The 20,995-nt window shown below is 42.8% G+C and overlaps 1 long non-coding RNA gene across 1 annotated transcript in view; it reads right to left on the bottom strand.

Moving 5' to 3' along the window:
* Positions 1–20,995, bottom strand: part of LOC142143463 (uncharacterized) — a 231,516-nt gene that overhangs the window by 33,461 nt on the left and 177,060 nt on the right. The gene's annotated exons all lie outside the window — the stretch shown is intronic.

Here is a 20,995-nt window from a genome sequence, read left to right on the forward strand (position 1 = left end):
TAGCACCCCCTGGCTCTCTCAGCCCTCTCAGAGCACCTCTTCCCCTTTGGCTCTCTCACCCCCTTTCCCAGCACCCCCTTTGGCTCTCTCACCCCTTCTCCCAGCACCCCCTTCGGCTCTCTCACCCCCTTTCCCAGCACATCCTTCGGCTCTCTCACACCCTCTCCCAGCACCCCCTGGCTCTCATCCCCTCTCCCAGCACCCCCTGGCTATCTCACCCCCTTTCCCAGCACCCCATGGCTCTTCCACACTCTTGACCCCCCCCACAAGAATGAGGACACCCCCGCAACCCCCCCCACCCCCGAAAATTGCGGAACCCCTGAGAAAATCCTCCCCTCTTCAGTAAAAAAAAACAAAAACCCCAGGAGGCTCACCAGTGTAACTGCACAGCATAACGGGGGAGGGAGCTGAGGTGGCTGGTTCTTGGGGAGGAACCAGCCACCAAGAAGATGGGAGGAGTCGGGCCGGCCCATCAAGCCATCGACCCTTCTGGCATTTGCCAGAAGCGCCAGATGGCCAGTCCGGCCCTGTTTGTGGCACTACAAGTGCTCATGTGCATGCTGACACTTGTAGTGCCACAACTATGTACTAAGTACTAAGTGTTGCCACATCATAAAAATATAAATATTGCCCCACTGGTGATGAAATAGTAACCCACTGTAATAAAAAATATAATAAAAACAACTTCCATTTAATTTATAATTAGTTTTCGGCCACCAATTTATTCTTAAATAATTTGCCCCCGTAAGAAAATTCATAATCATTTTTTTATAACAAAAAATATGGTTTATTGCAAATCAAGCGTGCCTCCAGTTATGTTAACATTGCCCTGCAGTGTAATGATGTGTTTGCCAATCTCGCCTATAGAAAGCAGCGCTATGTATCTGGCAATATTGAATCAAACTCATCATCATCACCATTTATTTATATAGCGCCACTGATTCCGCAGCGCTGTACAGAGAACTCACTCACATCAGTTCCTGCCCCATTGAAGCTTAGGGGTGTACTCAATTGACGGCATGATCGCCGAAAAACGAGCACTCGAAAAATATTACCGTTAATACAGTAATTTACTCGCTGGATTTCAGCTCAGGGAGCTGCGAGCTGAAATTCAGCGAGTAATTACCGTATTAACGGTAATATTTTTCGAGCGCTCGTTTTTCGGCGATCACGCCGTCAATTGAATACCCCCTTAGAGTCTAAATTCCCTAACACACACACACGCAGATGACAGAGAGAGAGAGAGAGAGAGTGAAAGAGAGACTAGGGTCAATTTTGCTAGCAGCCAATTAACCTACCAGTATATATTTGGAGTATGGGAGGAAACCGGAGCACCTGGAGGAAACCCATGCAAACACGGGGAGAACATACAAACTCCACACAGATAAGGCCATGGTCGGGAATTGAACTCATGACCCCAGTGCTGTGAGGCAGAAGTGCTAACCACTAAGCCACCGTGCGAGTTTGCAAAATCGCAGCTTCATACATTTGGCGATTTGTATAGCTACAGTGGGACAACGATTTGTAGTGATTTTGAAAGAAACACATCACTGGAGATTTTACATCAAATTGCCGGATAATAAATCGGCAACTTTAAACTCACAGAGAAAATCGCTGGTAATTGAAAATCTTAACTTGATACATTTACCCCCAGGGCACCACCTTGCAAATGTCTTCACAAATCTGTATCTGTTTGTATATGTGGGAAAATTAATATGTTTGAGGTGGGCACAAAGCTGATCTAATGTGCGGCCATCGTTAACTGCCCTACGTATACCAGGTATCATTCATTGCATATAAAGTGGGTCAGGGGAGGCCAATACTTTAAAGAAAATAAATAAAAACTTTAAAATAATAAAAATTATTCTAAAAAGAAAAAAGAAAAGAAAATGAGAATACATCTCTTCTATGTGAATAGCTTTAAAAGGAGGACTAAAGTACATAAATAAGAAAGTGAAAAATAATAAAAAATGTTTAGATACTTGTTAATTTTATGGGCTCCACTTGAACCAGCAACATGTTATTCCAAGGAGAATTCAGCTATATTGGACAGACGGTGGAGAGGGCTGACTACAGTCATAGACAAAAGTTTTGAAAATGACGCAAGTATTGGTTTTAACAAAGTTTTCTGCTTCAGTGTTTTTAGACCTTTTTGTCAGATGTTGCTATGGTATACTGAAGTAAGATTACAAGCATTTCATAAGTGTCAAAGACTTTTATTGACAATTACAATAAGTTTAAGCAGAGTCCCCGCCACCTATGGACAGTGTGCATGTACTCCTGTAGGTTCCATGTCCCGTTGCCTGGCAACGGGACATACTTTTGGTTTCGGCCTGACACTACACGGGCATGAGTGGCGAGGTCACGTTCCGTTGCTAGGCAATGGGACAATTTCCTCTTCTGTTTATCGGCGGTCAGGTACATCTGACTGACGAAATCAGCACCATCCTATCAGACACAGGCCACCACTATAGTAAACACTTCCTTACTTCAGTCTGTCTGCTGCCAGAGTATTGGTTCACCGGCTCCAATGTTCCTGCCTTCTGTTATCCTCTTCATGTTGTTGTTATCTGGTTCCTGACTCCTGACTTGCTCCTGACCATTCTCTTGTTCTGCACTTCGGTACTGCACCTTATCTGAATTCTGACTTCTGGCTCGTCTCTGGTTATTCTTCTGGATCCTGCCATTGTTTGGTATCTGACCCGGACTGCACGACCATCCCTGAACTTCTTCCATTGCACTGGTAACTAACATGGAGAACCGCGACCTGCGCACCTCACGTGGCCAAGTTCATACCTCCTTGCGGGGGGCCCCGGTGAACACCAGGGGTGCATTAGACTCTGCGCCTCATGTTTAGTTGTGCCAATACCAGTCAGTGGCATCTAAAGTGTCATTAATGTGACACAATATTTGCAGTGTTGACCATTCTTTTTGAAGACCTCTGCAATTCGCCCTGGCATGCAGTCAATTAACTTCTGGGCCACATACTGACTGATGGCCACCCATTATTGCCTAATCAATGCTTGGAGTTTGTCAGAATTTGTGGGTTATTGTTTGTCCACCCGTCTCCTGAAGATTGACAAGTTCTGAATGGGATTAAGGTCTGAAGAGTTTCCTGGCCATGGACCCAAAATTTTTATGTTTTGATCCCCGTGCCAATTAGTTATCACTTTTGCCTTATGGCAAGGTGCTCCATCATGCTGGAAAAGGCATTGTTCATCACCAAACTGTTCTTGAATGGTTGGTAGAAGTTGCTTTTGGAGGATGTTTTGGTACCATTCTTTATTCATGGCTGTGTTCTTAGGCAAAATTGTGAGTGAGCCCATTCCCTTGACTGAGAAGCAACCCCACACAGGAATGGTCTCAGGATGCTTTTGGCATATGAAACAGGACTGATGGTAGCATCTTTTCTTCTCCGAACAAGTGTTTTTCCAGATACCCCAAACAATCTGAAAGAGGATTTAGCCGAGAAAATGACTTTACCCCAGTCCTCAGCAGTCCAAGCCGTGTACAATTTGCAGAGTCTGTCCCCGTTGTTTTTCCTGCAGTGAAGTGGCTTCTTTGCAGACCATCTTGACACCAGGCCATCCTCTAAAAGTCTTCGCTCTGCAATGGTGGTTCCCCGATCCCGCAGCTGAATCAACGTTAGGAGACGGTCCTGACGTTTACTGGATGTTCTTGGGTGCCCTGAAGCCTTCTTCACAACTATTGAACCTTTATTCTTAAGTTTTGTATGATCCGATAAATGGTTGATTTAGGTGCAATCTTACTAGCAGCAATCTCCTTGCCTGTGAAGCCCTTTTTGTGCAAAGCAATGATGACTGCACGTGTTTCATGGTTACAGAAGTGGAAGTTGTTCAATCAATTTATAGGCTCATAGCAGGTGCTTGAAAGGGTGGGGTTATCCTAAAAGGAACAAACACTCAGAAAATTCCCCCAGCACACAGCTATAGCCAGCAAAAGTCCTGCCATTTCTACTGTAGATAAAAATGCAAAAGACTTAGTTGCACACATTTGCAAATGTATGTTAAAGCCACCCGCCACTATACCATGCTTTTGCTAATAGGGTGGTCCTAACTCTAAACAGTGAGAGTCCCATATATTTGGGCCCTACATATATGCATTTTTAAATTGAGAGCTAACTTACCAAGAGGTACTCCAAACAGCAATTCAGCGCCAGTACTCCACCTCAACTACTGACACCAACATGCCTCTCAAACAAATACAGAAGAGGAAGTTGCTCAATACAATTTATAGGCTCATAGCAGGTGCTTGACAGGGTGGGGTTATCCTAAAAAGATCAAACACACAGACAATTCCCCCAGCACACTGCTATAGCCATGGTTAACAGAGGAAAAACTCCTTTTAAAGCTTCCAGTCTGTTATTCTAATTTAATGATCATGACAGAGTGATCTCCAGCCATGTCCTCATCAACACTCTCACATGTGTTAACGAGGGACTCACTGACCTGATGTCAGTCAGCAGGTCCTTTTGTGGCAGGGCTGAAATGCAGTGGAATTGTTGTTTTTGGGATACAGTGCAGTATCATTGCAAAGCAGGACTTTGAAATTAATTGCAATTCATCTGCTCATTCTTCATGGCATTCTGGAGTATATGGAAATTGCCATCATAAAAACTGAGGCAGCAGACTTTGTGAAAAATAATATTTGCTTCATTCTCAAAACCTTTGCCCATGACTGTACATGGATGATGGACAGAGCTTGTCACAGAGATGGTGGCAACACAGTTAATTGACATGATATGTGTGTGTGTGTGTGTGTATATATATATATATATATATATATATATACATACACACACACACTCACACACATATGTGTATATATACGTGTATGTACAGACATATGTATACATATGTGCATACATGTATATATGTGTATGTGTGTATATATATATATATATATATATATATATATATATATATATATATACATGTGTATGTACTGTATGTATACATGTGTATACATACATCATAATACCCCCATATAGCCGATATGTTAACACGTAGCCAATATACATTCATCAGGATATAGCGGATCGTGGTGGGATGGATGATGTCTCAGGAGTCTTGACTCAGCCAATAGACAGGTGATCAAGGAAATGAATATAAAGTGATTTACTCTCAACCTGCTAGACTGTGGTCAGTGAGAGTTGGTAGGTATTTCTGTTTTTCTAGCATATATAAAATGCAGATAGATTATGTAGGTCAAGAATGTGGTTCTTGTCTACGAATTGAAAAAAATAAATAGAAAAAAATAAATAAAACAAAATAGAAGATTAAAATATCTCTTGGATTCAGTACAGTTTTGTGTCTACATGTAATCCTAGAAAATATCCTCATAACATACAATGAGGTTGTACATCAGGTACGTTACATAGGGAGAGGTGAGGAAATACTCCATAACACTTCAGTTTCAGTGAAAAGCCAGGGCAATACTGAACAACGTATCTCCGGTTCCCACACACGTTAAATCCTCCACTCAGCCTGGTAATAACTCTCATTCACACTTACTAGCTTTCACATTCAGTCTGGCTCATTGAACAAGGAAAACAGGTGATGACATCATCACTGCCTGCTCGAATAATTAGTAATTCTATGGAATAGACCACCTGACACTTTTCACAGGGTGACACTGGCCAGACACTGACACAAGAAATTATATATGATATAAAGTAAACACACTTAGTGGATCTTCAGTTTGCTGTCTCTAGGGAACGCTGCATACTTTCCACTGTATTCAGCTGTTTGGAGTCTAATGTTGGATGTGGATTTCTAATCCTGCGGTGGGGAAACTGAAGACAGATCTCTTACATAGTAGAGACAGAGATCTCCATTTTCTAAGAGTAATATTTGCAGAATTGGAAACACACCCTATTTCTAATATCTTAGATGCTAACACCCAACTGCACATTAATCAAGATCTAAATAGACAACATAAATAAACTTATGTTATATTTATTATGTGTTACAGCTGTATAGTTCACATGTTTACATGTCTGCATGAAGTTAATCCCCTTTTGACCAGGTATAAATATCAATGAGTGTGAACATCCATGTGACATCATCAAGCTGCCAGCTATCACTACATTGGCTGTGACTGATCACATGGGGTACTCAGCCCACAGGACAGTGCATAGCAAGGCATTATATCAAGGAGTACGGCACAGAGATAAAGGGATCTTGTTTTATAGTTGATTTTCTCAATAATGGGATACGTGCTAATAACTACAAGGAAATTAGGGCTTTTAGGAAAATACTGCTTGACAGGTGATCATCTTTATAATTTTTAGTAAAACATTTAATGCTGTGCACAGACAATCTAATTCTGTGTATCTGTATGTAATTTGAGCATCTTTTCATGCTTGTTGACTTTTACAAATGGTGAAGAGCAGTATTCCCTCTGAGGTGCAGAATCGTGCATTATCTCTCATATATCTCATGCCTGGACAGGGGACATGGAACTGCTGCTTGCAGATGGTTATCTTTGTGTCACATGACTGGCAAGGGCGGAAATTCTCTGTCCAGTGTCCAGGTGGCAATTATCTGTCCATAATATGGTTCTCAATGAGAGTAAGATTATGTCCTTTGCACGTATTAGAGGATAAATTATTAATATTATTATTATTACCATAAATATTCACCTTCCTAGCTTAAGAAGATTATGGTGACTATGTCAGTGATTTGAAGTTCAGGAGTACATAGTCATTGTTAGTTCATCACAGATGAGAGACTGCTCTTGATTGGCTGTCTATTCATTAAGTGGGCAGGCTTAAAAGACATAAACTCAATTTGCCAGGGCAACCCCTTGATATGTTTCTGTGGGTTATTTTTTCTGTCTATGGATTCCATTGATTCCTGGGGAGCGGGGCCAGAATGACTCGATTTACAGTAAATCGCCTCATCTAAGCCCTCATCCCACCTACTGCCCATGAAATGGGCAGGATGCAGTAGGAATGCCTGCTTTCACACAGGTTCTGGAGAGCGACCCAGAGTTTGGGAGTCCCCTGAACATTCCAGGAGAGTAGGAAAGTATGAAGTATTTATTACCCTGCCCTACAGATAAAAGGTGGAAAAAACAACACAGCAAAAAAATATTTAATCATAATAAATACAAAGGACTGGAAAGTCTTTAATTATAATAAACAAAGGGGGCACAAGATTTTTCTTTCCTTGGGGTCCACCGACCAGGGGTACCAGAAGGTGCCCAACTATTGAGAGGCGAGAGAGCTGGAAAAAAAAAACTCTGGCCATTAAGAGGTTAAAGAGAAAAGTCCCTTGATAAGTGTTATTATTTACACCGGTGCTATTGCTTATTATAGTGCAAATTATCACGCATTTGTTGTGTTTAGAAGTTGAATCTTCTTTCGACATTATCCAGGCTAAAGGTCACAAGAAAAACTGAACGATGGTCAAGAGATCACAATAAGGATCATTCACAGAACACAAAATGTGCTGTACAATGTTTTGGGTTTTTTGTCCATGATGCGCATTTCAGCCTACAAGTCAACTTTACGTCTTTTGAAACTGCCCCCCCCCCCCCCCCCAGAAAATCAAAATCACTCTACATCTATTATATGTTCTAGAAAATGTGCAAAGTGGACACAGTAAAAACGTCACATCAATTGTCCTTCCTGCTACCACTGTAGGATCACCTCCGTCATTCCTTAAACCTTTTATATTTTCATTGGTTAAGATTTATTCATGGCTTAAATGAATCATGAGCAGGATAGGACATCGGCATTTCTTGATGACATGTTTGCTTCACATATAAAGTGCAACTGGAAGTTACAGAACACATTATGTCTGGTGTATAAGGACGAGACCCGATTTCTGGGAATTCAGAAGTGGGAGGGAATTCAACTGGTCTATTTATTAAAGGTTCAAAAGTCCGGTCACCGGTGAAAACCAGAGAGTTTTACCTGGAAGTAGCAGAGCAATTGTCGGTGGTGAGACATCAATAGCTTCACCATGCAAGAAATTAAAATAAAAATAATAATACTAAAAAAGAAAGAACATGAGAATACATCCCTTCTCTGTGACAAACTAATTTTAAAAGGAGGAACAAGGTAAATATTGAAGAAATGTGTTGTAGTGAAAAATAATAAAAATGTTTAGTGACTTGTTAATTGTATGGGCTCCACTTGACCCCTGTCGAAGTCAGCAAATTGGATAAAGTCATGTCAATTAAAATCGAGCAAACTTGGTTGTCTTTGTTTAAAATGATGCGTACGGTACGCTACGGCGTAAAAGGGCACGCTTTGGCGTGGAAGGGTGTACGCAGCTACAACACGTGGCAACAACAGTATTTAGTCTTTTACATACATTTGCACAAACACGCATACTTGTAAAATAGTACACATTAAATGGTAGTTGCAGCACATAGTCATTTATGTCGAAATATGGTAGTATTTATGTGCAATAGTATAAGTTATATGCATATCAGTAAAACATATGGTACACGTTGAAGGAATCAAGTCATGTGTGGTATCATACTAATCCTCTTCGCATTTGCGACTGTCCGGTTCACTCTGCGACGGAATCGCAGAGTGCATACGCAAGTTATTAATGTTAAGGAATTATGGACTATTATGATGAGAAATCTTGCCGGGAAGATCAGAACCCATCCTCTGGAGAGATGACCCCCTCCTTTGGATTCCTGAGCTTAAACTAGCCTATGATCTGCAACCCCCTGGACCCTCCTGATGCCTGGACCAATAGAAGCAAGCCACACCTTTGCATTGTTTTACTGTATCTCTGTTTGCATATAAGCAGCAGCTCCTCATCCAGAGTTCAGTCACCTAGACCACAGACTTCAGGACTGAATGACTGTTCACTGGATCCAGAGCGCCTGCGATAAGTAACGGCTGTACTTATTATTATTTTGCTAAGATATATATACTGCTACTTTTTGAGAATAAATCTTTGTGCGTTGGAAACACAAATCGAGATTCGACAATCGTTATTGGATAGCGACAAAACGCTCATAACACCCCGTCCACGTTATTCCAGGGAGGAGTCAGCTATCTTGAGCAGGCGGGGGAAAGGGTTGACTGCATGGGTGGGGGACAGAGCTGGGTCCAGGTGGCACAGAGATGGTGGGCACACAGTGATAGCCAAAATGACACGTCAGCGGTGTTAAATGGTGCCCATATAGTTAACAAGTGCTATATTTTATAGTTTTAGGAAGTAGTTTTAGCTGGAAATAGCAGAGCTCTTGTCAGTGGTGAGACATCAATAGCTTCCTCATTCAAGTTTTCTGCTTTCAGTTCAACTGTGCATGTGTGAACTGGCTAGCCGGGTCATGTGTGGGCATATCTCATCACATTGGCCCAGCGAAAAGCTAAATCTTCCTGTCCAGGCCAGTATCTTTGAGGCAGCTGAGTATTTCTCACCAATCCGCAAAGCAATGAATGCCCCTGTAAATGTGCAGTTTCCCTCTTTTCCCCATGTAAATAACTCCGTTCTGCTAAATAAAATCTAATTTCTGCACTTTATTGCAAGGATAGGTGCCCACGTGTGCCTAATCGCCAATTAAAAAGTAATGCCTTTGAACCCTCCCATTGGCCGGTGCAAACATATGCGCCTCTGCAGGCACCATCGCCTCGACCTGTAGAACCCTGTTCTTCCCTGCAAAACTAGGTAGACTTGCGCAAACGTGACGTCACGAAATCACCCAGCGATTTTGCACAATCTGAATTCGTAAATTTATTTCATTCTCACCACCAACCCCCCTCCCTCCAATTATTCCCTGCTACCTGCATATGCCCCTCTCCCCATCAATCTGTCAGCTGCCTCCATTCCAATTAGGCCAACCGTCACACTGTAAAGAACTGATTATCAACTTCAGATGGGAAATATATCTTGCGGATTTACAGTTGGGATTCTCTGAATCCCATTGAGCTTCGAAAAAGAAAAAAATAAGTTTCAGCGCCAGAAAATGATTATAAAAGAAGGGAAAAAAAAATCTTTATGGAGGAATCTATCATTACATCTTTTCCTTTGAAAGAGTTTTATTCGCAGCAATGAAAGCCATAAGAAATGAGGGGTAGGGTTTTATTAAAAGGATACAGTGGAGCTTGGCTTGTTAAGTGACTACAGAGACGAGTATGTCACAGTAAGTAATATTCAATGAAAAACATGTGGTTTGCACATCTAAACTGAGCTCTTGGTAACTGCAGGCCTTGTCATATGAATCTATTTTACTAACTGTATATGGTGTAGTAATATTTTATGCCGTCTAATAAACTTAATACTTATTTTCACTGGGCTGTCTTTTTGAGATAAACATGTTATGTCATATGTGATATAGATATTCCATCAGGTGAAAGCCACCAATGGAGGATCGTGCCAGAGAACGTGGTATTCACTAGAGGGTGTCAAAAATCATAACATCTCAGTGTTTTAGGACCTGTCAAACGTAAACAGCATTCTAGAGGTGCAGCAGTGACTGCTTCATAGAAACACTGCACCGTGTAAGGAACATGTTAAGTTTGCCGGAAACCATAATCCATTTATTGACTGGAGCTCTTAGAAGCGGCGAGGAAAATTGGGCATACTTATGACTTGGCTCTTTAAAAAGGACCAAGAATCCACCTCTTAAGCACTGGCGAAATCAGATATGATCATTTTTAACAGAACTTGTTATTCTTATATTTTTTCATTTTAAATGTAATATTAACAACTGATCCACAGTGAAAAGAATATCTTGTGGTACAGACGAGCAACACACTTCAGCGATTTTTGAGTTTGCGGCTGGCGAATCAGTGTGCGAAGGTGGCGCTGAAAAACATTTCTGCATTCAGAATAAGTTTGTCTAAAGTGTATATGTAGAAATTCACATAGCTGAATAGTCTGGAGTACTTAAATTTACCCACATGTCCTTTGCTCTGATAAGTTACATAATATCTTACATTTGTTAAAACATTTTCTCTTGTTTCTTTCTTCAGGCTGCTATTAATGAATTAAGATTCTGGGCTACCTTAGCAACCACAGTCACATGGCACACGGAGTGGTGAGCAGAGGGGCTTTGGAATCCCTCTCTGAGCTCTGTCTCCAGTGGGTTCCTTCTCCCCATCTGCTATCACATGACATGCTGAGAGCTGTGAGCCTATGTCTGTGCAGCAGACCTTCTGTCTGTGTCTAACAGTCTTGTTTTGCCAACAGAGATCTTATAAAAAGTAGATGATTTGGTAGAGAATTACTAAGGAAAATCCATGCTTTTAAGGGTAGGGGTAGGTGGAACCTAGAACAATATAGCACATTGAGGGGCAATGTAAAAGAGGTGAAGGGCATCATATGCGGCCATCCAGCCTTCAAAGGGGTTGCAAAGAGTAAGAAGGGAGAGCACCCCCTCATCCAGATATGCCGTGACCTCTCTGCTCTGTGCATAGAAGGTCATGTGATGCGGATGTTGAGTGTCCCCTTCTGATAAAATTTGGAGCAGCTGGCTGGGTCATGCAGGGGAAGGCTTAGCAGGCTGCCTGTTGCTCACCGCTGATATAGAGCCTGTCAAGGATAGGGATGATGTAATAAACTGAAGCTGTGATTGGTTAATGGTGCTGGTTACTTATTTGTTAGTGAATCCAGCAGCCAATTGATGGCTACGACATAGACCCATAAAATATGCATTCATTACTACCCTAGAAAGAATTTACTTCTAGCGTTCCCAGTTGCATGCTATTCCCTCATATCCATTGCAAAATGAATAACTGGAAGATTATTTCATCTTATACATAGTCAGAGGTAAATAGTTTACTATGCAACACTATTTAATAATCAGTTCTTGTAAGAATGACTAATAATATTAATAATAAATATACAATAGTAGTGGTAATAATCTCTCAATTTCTCCTGGCTGGGTTGGGTGGCGGCCTTTAAAATTATGCTAATCCCTAAGCTTATGAACCTATTTAGAAACATCCCTTATAAAGTTTAAGTCCGAACTCTACTTACTCATGCTGATACAAATGGCGGAAAAAGCCCTCTCAGCTAACCTTTTGCCCAAATGGCCTTGCCCAAGAAGTTGGAAGGCCTAGCCCAGCCGGATCTGTCCCGTTACCAAGAAGCATACATTCTTACCCAAATCAGAGACTGGATGCTCCCAGCCCTGCAAAATCCTTGGGTTGACAAGGAACAAACCCTTTACTTTGCATGCCCTGGGGCAGATTTGGTCTGACTTTCTGAGGCCTCACTCTCCTCATTTCCCAACCTCTCTACTAGATGCTCTTAAGGCCTGGGATAGAAAGATTGGGTCCTCCAAAGACTCCATCTTTCCAATATCTCTTTACTTGCAGTCTCTACATTGCTTCCTCATTTTGATATCACCATCTGGAGTTGTTGGGGCCTCTCTTCTGTCACACATTTGATTGGTCCCGGGGTCTCTGCTCCTTTGCACAGTTGCAGGAATAATATAGAATCCCCACTAAGGCTTTTTATAAATACCTGCGGGTGTGGCATTGAATAGGGGAGCTCCGTCGCCATGGCTGCCCGTTACATCCACCCCACCTCTTCTATATACTAAACTAGCTAGGGGCAATAACAAAGGAGGTATTACATTTTGGTATGAATACTTATCTAGCCTTTTTGATATACCTAAACATACTTTCCAGAATACATGGGAAATGGACCTTAACACCTCCCTGTACCCATCCGAATGGAGAATTATTTATGGGAGCCTCTCTAAAGTCTCCAAATGTGCCAATCATGTGGAAATGTTGCTTAAACTTTTGTATAGGACTTATCTCACCCCAGCCCACCTTCAGAAGATCTGGCCTGACCACTCCAAACTCTGCTGGTGCAATTGAGGGACTCCCGTGGACATTATGCATGCGTCCTGGTTGTGCCCCGTCATTCAGCCACTCTGGATAGAAGTTCTTGACCTCGCCCAGAAAGTTACTTAAATTTCCTAGACTCCAACCTCACTTGTCGCTATTCTCCACTTATACCCAGACTAACTGCCCAAACGCTATCGATATCTCTGTGGCCACATTCTGGTGTCTGCTAGGGCTGTGATAGGACAACTGTGGAAACAACCATCTCCCCCTGCTATTCATAAAATTGTTGACAAAATTACTTTTAGATTTCGCATGGAGACACTGGACACCCATATTCCATGGCGTCATCCTCCCCAATTGTTAAATGGATGCCCTGGCACAAGGGGATGGGATCTTATGTGCTCCAGAGACGACTCTCTCACCCCTGCCCTGGCTGCCTTACCCTTACCACCTCCTTGATGGCTCCATACCTGCATCGACTCCGGCCCCCTTAGTATGTCTACACAGCTCTGGATTTGAGAAATTAAGTTTACATCTTGGTGTTTATTGTTCAGTCTGCTCCCCACTATGTAACCCCCCCCCCCTTCTACCCACTTCTTTTTTTCTGCATCCCCCTTCCCGATACCTTAAAACCGTTGGTACAAAAAAAATAACCTCTTAATATTATTATTATTAATTTTTATTTATAGGGCGCCACTAGGTGTCCGCAGTGCCGTACAGGGACAAACAAAATTACAATACAAGGAGAGACAGCACAGTACAGTAAACAATAAGCACAGTAACTCCGTGAGCTCAAAGCACAGCAAGGGCGGGGGAGGGGAGAGGGGAAGGTCTGCATACGACGGAGCCCAAGAGGGAGGGCACGGATTATAGGGAGACCCCCAGGTGGGGAGAGGAGGGAGCGGGAGGGGACAGGGGGAAGAGGGTCCTCGAGGAGGATAACAAGGTTGCTGGAGAGCAGAGTAACAGTGGTGAGACAGGAGGAGAGGTGACCCTGCTCAAAGGAGCGTATAATCTAAGGGGTGAGGTAGACAGACAGAGAGACATGGGGGAGAGAGGGAGGAATGGAGGATAGGGGAAGGGGAATAAAGGGGAAGAGGCAGAAGAAAAGGTAGGTAATTAAGTGGGAGACTGGAAGGCTTTACGAAAAAGGTGGGTTTTTAAAGCCCGTTTGAAACTGGACAGATTAGGGGAAGTTCTGATGGAGGGAGGGAGCTTGTTCCAGTGGAGGGGGGCAGCGTGGGCGAAGTCTTGGATACGCGCATGGGAGGAGGTGATCAGGGGAGAAGAGAGGCGACGGTGATTGGCAGATCGGAGAGGGCGGGAAGCAGCATGAATAGAGAGGAGGGTGGAGATGTAGGGTGCAGTGGAGTTGGCGAGGGCCTTGTAAGTAAGAGTGAGGAGCTTGAAGAGGATTCTGAAGGGGAAGGGGAGCCAGTGAAGGGATTGGTAGAGGGGGGAGACCGACGAGGAGCGACGAGAGAGGAAGATGAGCCTAGCGGCTGCGTTAAGAACAGATCGAAGGGGAGCAAGATGAGATTGGGGGAGGCCAGTGAGGAGGAGGTTACAGTAGTCCAAGCGGGAGATGATCAGAGAGTGAATAAGACATTTGGTGGCATCTTGGGAGAGGAAGGGCCGGATGCGAGCGATGTTACACAGCTGGAAGAGGCAGGATTTAGCAAGAGAGAGAATGTGGGGGCCAAAGGAGAGAGAGGAGTCGAGGATGACACCGAGGCAGCGAAGTTGGGGGACAGGGGAGATAGAGGTGTTGTCGACAGTGATAGAGAGGTCAGAAGGGGGCGAGGTGTGAGGGGGAGGAAAGACTATGAGTTCAGTTTTGGCGAGGTGTTAATAAGTTACCTATTTCTGAAATTATCCCTTAACGGTGTTATTGATCATTTGCTAATATTAATCTATACGAAGGTAAGTTTCATAAAATGTATAATACCTTATAAGTCCTTTTTATAAAGTAATCTCTTAATAATATTACATATCAATTTATATAGCAGACTGTTCTGAGATAAGACACATAAAATATATTAAACGGTCTAGGATTCCTTTTAGTTTGAAACAAAACAAAACAAAACATGATGGTGTCATAAAATTTTCAAAGTGGCAAACATTGTCATGAATTGGGCAACCCATTTCCAGCCAGACTGTTTCACTTTTCTTTGAGCTCACCAATGTAGGGTAGAGATTCCTTCTCAAGATGTAAATGCAGTAGCTTAGTTGCACATTTATCGTTTTTTCATTGGAATTATTGAAAATAAAGCGTCATGTTCCTTTTAATGGTCTCTTATTTTGAAATCTCATTGTTTTAACTTCTCCCCTTAATATTTTGAAAACTATGTAATTTCCTACATAAATAAGACAAAATGGACTTGATTTAAGTAAATCCTCTGGCAATGCTGAGAAAAGAAAACTTACACATGAGCACAGATTTGATGTGCCATTAGTTTAATCCCCGTTCCTTCCAAAATGTTTTTAATACATGCTTTTCTCAAGGACATAGAATTATCCGACCTTCACCGTTCGCTCAACAATTTCCAAGTGCACTAGGGAGTCCAGAGCGATGGAGGGGGGTTGGTAAATAAATATACAGGTCATATTAAAAACTCAGCAGATAACATCATTATTTTGAATGCCGGAAAAATAAAGAAATTGGTTTAGGAAAATTGAGCCACAAGTAAAGACGAACAGAAGAGTTTCAGAATATCATGGTGTTTGAGAACGAGGAATTAAATGATTGGCAGGGAGGGTTTACATCTGCAATAAGGGAGATGCTTATCCCCATTAAGTCTCTTGAGGAAGAGCCAATCATCACAACATCCCCAGTCCGACGCCATCTGGCTAAAGACTCAGTGAACAGCAAACTTTATAATGTGTCCTAATATGGCCCAACTTAAATCACAGAGTTGTCACCGCACAGACACTGCTTTGTGTATCTTAGGCGGTCCTTATACCTCTTGCTAGTTTTCTTTTTCAAGTTGTAACTTGCTGTGGAGTATGTGATTTTCTTTATTACATATGGTCCAGTAGTGACAGTAAGGGGTGTTACCCTATATATTTGTACTTATTTCATTTAAAAATCACATGTTTCCTTAGGCACAGTGAACTTTTTGGACACTAAATAGATCCATTATTAAAAATCTGCATTGTATTGTATATATATTATTGGCTAAAGGTGTACTTCCATTAAAAAAATACTTGTTTCTCCAATAATCTCTCACTCATTAAAATTTTAGAGATCTCATGAGTCCATAACTGGAATATTGGGGGTTCGGGAGATACTGACAACTGCAAATGACATTTCTCCCAGGATGTTTCGGGTATTGAAAGAGCCGATTAGGCAAACCATGGCAACCGTCAATGTTCTGTCCACAGGACCGCCGGTGTAATCTTGTGTCCTAGTGCTGCCACTTCCTGGTCTCACCCACAGGCTGTGCGCAGACCCTGGGGCGTATGACCATGCTGCCCCCCTATGCTGTGCGTTCAGCAAACATCTAATAATCCTTGATCTGGGTGTTGACCGCATAGGTGGTTATTTTGGCCCCACACATGCTAAGATATGCGGCCAATTAGATCTATAACAGGATAAATGGCAGTCATTTACATTCAGGGGCAGGTGGGCTGGGGGACTAAGGGCATTTGCCCCCGGGGCTGGTACCATAGTGGGCTACCTTGGGCTGGGTCTGTGGTCTACCTACTTATATAAACACAATTATTGATATATTTTACTTTAAATAATAAATGTAATGGATTAAAAGTGATGTATTTTTATTTGTTCACATGGGTGTAACATTACCCGTATAATATTGTGCTTTCCTTATACTGCAGAACACATATCAGGTAGATTTATCAAACCTTGTAAAAAGGAAAATTGGAAGTGTCGCCCTTAGCAACCAATCAGATTCTAGCTATTATTTATCTAGTACATCCTAGATCAGTTTAGCTAGAATCTGATTGGTTACTAAGGGCACCACCTCAACATTTTGGATCTAATAATTTTCAAAACTTGCCTCTACAAGCACGATCCCACGATTTCTAGCTGCTCTTCTCATATCTCGATATAATGTTATAAAAGAAACTAAAATACATTTTAGTACATATTATTTGAAGGACGTTTTTGTCCACATTACCTTGATTTTAATAAAATCTTTTCTCTGTTCTTTTTCCTCTCAAGACCACACGTACAGTATTTTTAGACTATAACATGGACACAACTGCCATAGTTTATAGAGATTAATGACAAGATATGTAGCCAAGATACTGTGCTGAGCTGAAAGATGAGAGCTTTATGCAGACTGAATTCTATTTTACTTTTAATAGCAAACTCTCAGATCAAGGAGAACACATCACTCGGAACTAAACGACATTTTAAAATAGCTCATTTGCTCTAAGAAGTTGAGAATCTCTGAAGTGCTAGAAGTATTTAATTTGAATTCTCAGTTGCCTATCCAGGCATCAGTCAGAATGTGGAACTGATATTTAGAATATTAGATGTGGTTAATATTTCAAAGTATTATGCAACAATACCACCCTCGTTCTGATGGCTTGGGAAAAAAAAAGCTGTTTTTCCTTTGTTTTCCTGGCATCTAAACAAGTGTATTTGTTTTCTCAAAAAGCTAATGATCTGGCTTCCATTATATGTGCTGTGCATTGCTTCACAGCGGAGGACTGTTGCCGCTTGCTGTCTTTATTGAGCACTTTATCATTATTTTTAGCTTTGTTGTTAGCAATACAGAACATTTAGAACATTGACTCATTGAGAACAGCACAGTTTGAGAGATTTTCTAAATTAGACATTTAAGCGGACCTATAAAAAAATCATATTTTATTGTATAAATATGTATATTATTATAATTTTAATGTGTTCCAGAAATGCTCAACGACTTACCTTTCAATACACCCAGGGCTTTCCTCTCTTTCATTTGTAGCTCCTCCCTAATGCCACTGAGATTTAATGCAATGTCCTACTGCTGGGCTAGAATCCATCCATATATGTGTGAAGTTTTATGGTGGCTTCTTACTAAAGATAACCCATATCTGAATCAGACACAGAGCTCCCAACATTTAGAACCCCGAAAGCGGGACAAAATAAGCCTCACCCCCATTCTGCCCAAACCCCGCCCATAAGCGGAAACATTTGTGTTATACTCCACCACTTTCCCATTAAGTCCTGCTCCTTTTGCAGGACAGTGGGCAGCACTGTGGCAAAGTGGTTAGTACTTCTGCCTCACATCACTGGGGTCATGAGTTCAATTCCCGACCATGGCCTTATCTGTGTAGAGTTTGTATGTTCTTCCCGTGTTTGTGTGGGTTTCCTCTGGATGCTCCGGTTTCCTTCCACACTCTAAAAACATACTGGTAGGTTAATTGGCTGCTAACAAATTGACCCTAGTCTGTCTGTGTGTGTGTGTTAGGGAATTTAGACTGTAAGCTCCAATGGGGCAGGGACTGATGTGAGTGAGTTCTCTGTACAACGCTGCGGAATTAGTGGCGCTATATAAATAAATGGTGATGATGATGTCCCACCAACATCCGGACAGTTGGGCGGTATGCAGACAGGTCTGTTGTCTCTGGTTCATGCTGCTAACTTCTATAACCGTTGCACACAAAAGAGAGACAGGACAGAAGTTATATACCGGGGCACTCATGGATAATTGGTTAGAAAGGTATAAATAAAATATAGATTTTTATTGGTATACATTAAAATAAAGTCATCCTAGCAAAGCTACACGAAATATTAAAAAAGACAAGGACAGTGAATTAAAAGTTGCAAATCAACTGCAACAATCGCTCTGTGGTCAAATTCTAGGAACTGATAGATCATATAATATGATATAAATATATGAATCAGAGGGCAAATTGAGATATTAGGCAGAACTAGTAAAGATGGTAGTGACTCAGAAGTACCCTATATGTTATAATATGATAAGTATCATGGACAGGAAAATCTCCTTTATTTAACCTATGGGAACATAAATCACTTGTTCAAGTATAGTTTGATAAGATGGAAATCTCATATATTAAAATAAAAGTATATATAAGATTTATTAGGTGAATGTTGCAGTAAATAACAGGCTCACTGACTGAACTACAGAATGGTAACACTATATAATCCGGCGGGTCCCAAAGTGTGCGCCGCGGCTCCCAGGGGTGCCGCGGCGCTGTCACTGGGGTGCCGCGGGCCAACCATAAAAAAAAGAAAAGAACACAGAAACTTACCAATCCGTCGGGCGCCGGGACCCAGCAGCCTCCTCTCTCCCACTGCTGTCACTGAATATCGACGTCAGTAACAAGCTGCTGCGGGAGAGAGGAGGCTGGAATCGACGGATTGGTAAGTTTCTGTGTTCTTTTCTTTTTTTTATGGCTGGCGCCTGGCGCGGGGCAGAGGATGGGGACAGAAAGCAGAGGATGGTGACAGCGGGGCAGAGGAGGGAGACAGAGAGCAGAGGATGGTGACAGCGGGGCAGAGAAGGGGGACAGAGAGCAGAGGATGGGGACAGAGAACAGAGGATGGGGACAGAGAGCAGTAGATGGTGACAGAGAGCAGAGGATGGTGACAGCGGGGCAGAGAAGGGGGACAGAGAGCAGAGGATGGTGACAGAGGGGCAGAGAAGGGGGGACAGAGAGCAGAGGATGGGGACAGAGAGCAGAGGATGGGGACAGAGAGCAGTAGATGGGGACAGAGAGCAGAGGATGGTGACAGCGGGGCAGAGAAGGGGGACAGAGAGCAGAGGATGGTGACAGCGTGGACGAGAAGGGGGACAGAGAGCAGTAGATGGGGACAGAGAGCAGAGGATGGTGACAGCGGGGCAGAGAAGGGGGACAGAGAGCAGAGGATGGGGACAGAGAGCAGTAGATGGGGACAGAGAGCAGAGGAGGGGGACAGCGGGGCAGAGGATGGGGACAGCGAGCAGAGGATGGGGACAGAGAGGAGAGGTGGGGCACAGCGGGGCAGAGGAGGGGGACACATCGTGAGAGGGGCAGTGGAGGGGGACACAGCGTGAGAGGGGCAGTGGAGGGGGACACAGCGTGAGAGGGGCAGTGGAGGGGGACACAGCGTGAGAGAGCAGAGGAGGGGGACAGCGTGTGAGGGCAGAGGAGGGGGACAGCGTGTGAGAGGGCAGAGGAGGGGACATCGTGTGAGAGGGCAGAGGAGGGGGACATTGTGAGAGAGGGCAGAGGAGGGGGGACAGTGTGACAGAGCAGAGGAGGGGGGACAGCGTGACAGAGGGCAGTGTGAGAGAGGGCAGTGTGTCTGGATGCAGAGGGGGCAGAGTGTCTGGATGCAGAGGGGGCATTTTTGCATACAACTAAAAAAGTATTTCTGTCCTGACCTAAATACTTATTACAATTTTTTGACCCAACTACTTCTAAAACAGGACTGCTCAATAATTATTTTGGAGGGGTGCCTTGAAAAAATTTGGAGACTCTAAGGGTGCCGCGAACTGCAAAAGTTTGGGAACCACTGCTATATACCAAAGCACTATACTCCGCCTCTAAAGATAGACACTATTAACAGTGTGATTCCCTAATGTGATAGTCTTGACTGTTAACAGACTGAGTCTAATAAAACAGGGGAATCACCCTTGAACACTGTGATTAGTGACACAGATACTGGTGGTCTATCAGACTAATAATGTATCTTATAAACCCTCTGATCCTAAATAGGCAGAAGCGCTAATCGCTATTCTGTCTTAGGAACTCCACACATGATTAATCTCAAATGTGTTATTATAAGTCTGTGAGGACCAAACATAACAGAGCGCTATATACATAATAGGATCACACAGAGCGAACGCCAACGCGCGTTTCGCTTAATTAGCTTTCTCAAGTTCAACTTCTATAACCGGCAGCAGGGTCTCCAAGAGGAATTTCGGGCACTGGTACAGCAACTTCTTGGGGTCCCTTCTATAGCTGCAGAAAGGGGAGTGGTCACACCAGGTTGGTGGCTCCTCCCACTACACAGACAGGCCAGGGCCCTAGTATATTGTATCTGCTTTCCAAGCTGTCTCCAGCGGTAACCTTTTGTCATATTGGTCGTATTGTAAAAAAACGGCAATAGGCCTTTTCGCCCGTTGGCAAATATGCCCCCTAATCACTTGTGTGCAGTACTCACAGCAATCCCTGCAGCGATACTATTGCAGTAAACATAAACAGGACAGAGAGGTCGTTGACAAGGATTGCCCTACA

Source organism: Mixophyes fleayi, chromosome 3 (assembly GCF_038048845.1).
Source record: "Mixophyes fleayi isolate aMixFle1 chromosome 3, aMixFle1.hap1, whole genome shotgun sequence".
NCBI classification, from domain to species: domain Eukaryota; kingdom Metazoa; phylum Chordata; class Amphibia; order Anura; family Limnodynastidae; genus Mixophyes; species Mixophyes fleayi.